The following is a 2,727-nucleotide window of genomic DNA, read 5'->3' as shown; positions in this document are numbered from 1 at the left end:
AGAACACAATTCGTTAAATGTGACATACATATAAACTTGTTCACATAAGCCCAAAAACAAAAGAAACCAAACATTTATCAATTAATGTTCATAAATAGGTTTTCAGAGAACAATGACAGTGTTTGAGAACTTGGTATTGGATTGATCAAAACACTAATCCAACCCAACTTATCCGAATTGATCTAATCGGAATACAAAAATAACACATTAAATAAACCTATAACCTATGGTCATAGTGATGAAACCCTCATCCACCCTATTGCTATTGATCAACTGTCCAATACCTTTTAGGGTAAAAATCTTTGCTTTAAAAGCATAATACCAAACTATTGATTTGGTTTTCCTAGTATAGAAAACTAGGTCTTTGAGACATATGTAGACCTCCATATTCTTAAGCCACTTTTAAAGACATTAGCTTAATGGTTCAACTCAAGGAAGAATAATCCATTCGATATTTAATTAATGCATGTAACATCAATAAAAACCAATATTACATCACTAACCATTGAACATAACTAAAGTGTCAACTGAACTACAATCTCAACCTTTGGGTCTGGAATGCACTAGTCCACTCAAAAACTACAATGACCGTGGGAGCTCTTCAACTTCGAAAATTACTATCACTTTTGGATGCATAACAACTTCTAGGTTAAGGTCTGCCTAGAGTACACTTGCATTTATGCTTATCTTTGAGAATGTCGCCTTTGAGCAAGCATTACCTAATTCCTGCTAACAATTTTCTATGTCTTTGAATATAAGATAAAACCTTTGAGTTATAAACCTATTGCAGTAATCTTAGATTTTACCACTTTAGTGGGTTCCATCCATTCCACTGCAATGGCTTGCAATTATATTTGACAGCTTAAATTTTTGGATTATTTAAACATGAACTAAATATCAATTTATATGTAAAAGAACAAGCATGTAACTATTAACAAAATAAACATTACAATGCTCAATTATCAATTACTTCAAGAGTGTCAACTGAAACTACATACCTGACCTTTGGGTCTGAAACATACTGGTCCACTCAAGTTTTCGCTATTACTGTGAGACTTCTTCTAACTTTCAAAAAATACTGCCATCTTTGGATGGACATCATCTTCTAGGTTGAGAAATCCCTATTCTGTTTTTCACTTGCTTTAACTTTAACTTCTCTTTGATAATGTCACATTTTGGTGAACATTAGCAACTTTGCTACCAATCATTATTCTCTGTCTTTTCAAACAAAGGAGACCTTTGATTTGTATTCTATTACAATAAGGTTGAACTTTACCATTTTGGTAGATTCCATCAAATCTTACTGCAATAGTCTACAAATTCATTCTGGTAGCTAAAAGTGAGATTGTTTAAGCATGAATAAAAAAATATTCATAAACAAAAGCATGAACTATCATTACCAATAACAAATAAGTTCATATTCTAATATGCAAGTAATGTATGAGTTGATTTTCTTTTATTTCTTCCAATTAATAGGAAAATCATAAAGAATCATAAAACACTCATACTTGTAACTTATACAAAATAAATCATAAAAGTTGACCAAAACTAGGCTCATAATATATCAAAACGAAGAGCATGAAAAACTGGACTCAATGCAAAAAACTAGGGTGAAAAATTCCTCACTGTTTGCCCGTACGAGCCATTTAAAGTATACTGCCAGAAATTTGATTTTTAACTTTTTAGTTTGAACCAAACCCAATCGAACCAGCCCAAACGGGATGAACCAAACCGGTTCAATCAAGTGGGTCATGGTTTGACACAAATAGATCAAAAATTCAGGTCCATGGGTCAAATATATGGGTCATTGGGTCGGATCAAAAGTCAACGATCAAACTTTGACTGGGTTAGTAAACACGACCATTGGGTCTATGGGTTAACCCAATGGGTCGAACCAATCCATTAGATAGTCAACCCAGTCCAACTCGAAAACCCTAATCAAGTTCAAATATTCATATTCATGTCAAAAATAAAGTTTATTTAACTTTTGCTCTCAACAAAACTTGAACCTTGAACCCATAGGTTAAAAAGAACCCACAAACCAATTCAACACCATATGAGCTTGTGAACAAAAAGCTCAAAGAAAAGTAATAGACATTAATAACTATACAATTGTTTTTTTTTTTGAAAAAAAAAAATAAAATTATTTTCTCTCTCCTCCGGTAGTCGATTTCTGGCAACGCGTGCAAGCGCGTCCAGATGTTGTCGATGACTTGCGGTATACTTTCGTGACCGTCTTCGCGTGCTCTACAACTTTCGTGAAGAAAGCTTTCTCATACGGGACCTATAAGTGAGTAAAATTATGATTTCCATGATTTGAGACCCAAACCCTATACAAAATCAATTTTACTTTGATTTTTCTTGATTCTAACACTATAAGGCTTGGCTCTGATACCAATTGTTGGGGATCCTTTACCATATTAAACATATGAAGAACCCTATTGATATTAGAATACAAGAATCATAAACCAATCATAAAAGATTAACTATGGGTGTAGTCCCTAAACCAATAACACACAAATATATACATGATAATCAATGGGAGTAGTAAAATACATGTGTGTAAGTTTAGAAGTACCATAAGTATTGATCACATAACTCTCTCCTATGTGCTTGAAGATTAGTCCCATGACGATTGTAACTAAGAACTACACAATGGAGTCCCAGCCGCTAAGATCTTCTGCAGCCTTTCACCCTTGGAACTATTCCTGTGGGGGAGTCCGTGCT

This window comes from Macadamia integrifolia, chromosome 6 (assembly GCF_013358625.1).
Source record: "Macadamia integrifolia cultivar HAES 741 chromosome 6, SCU_Mint_v3, whole genome shotgun sequence".
In the NCBI taxonomy this organism is placed as follows: domain Eukaryota; kingdom Viridiplantae; phylum Streptophyta; class Magnoliopsida; order Proteales; family Proteaceae; genus Macadamia; species Macadamia integrifolia.
The sequence above is the reverse complement of the archived record's forward strand: the minus strand, read 5'-3'. Positions refer to the sequence as shown.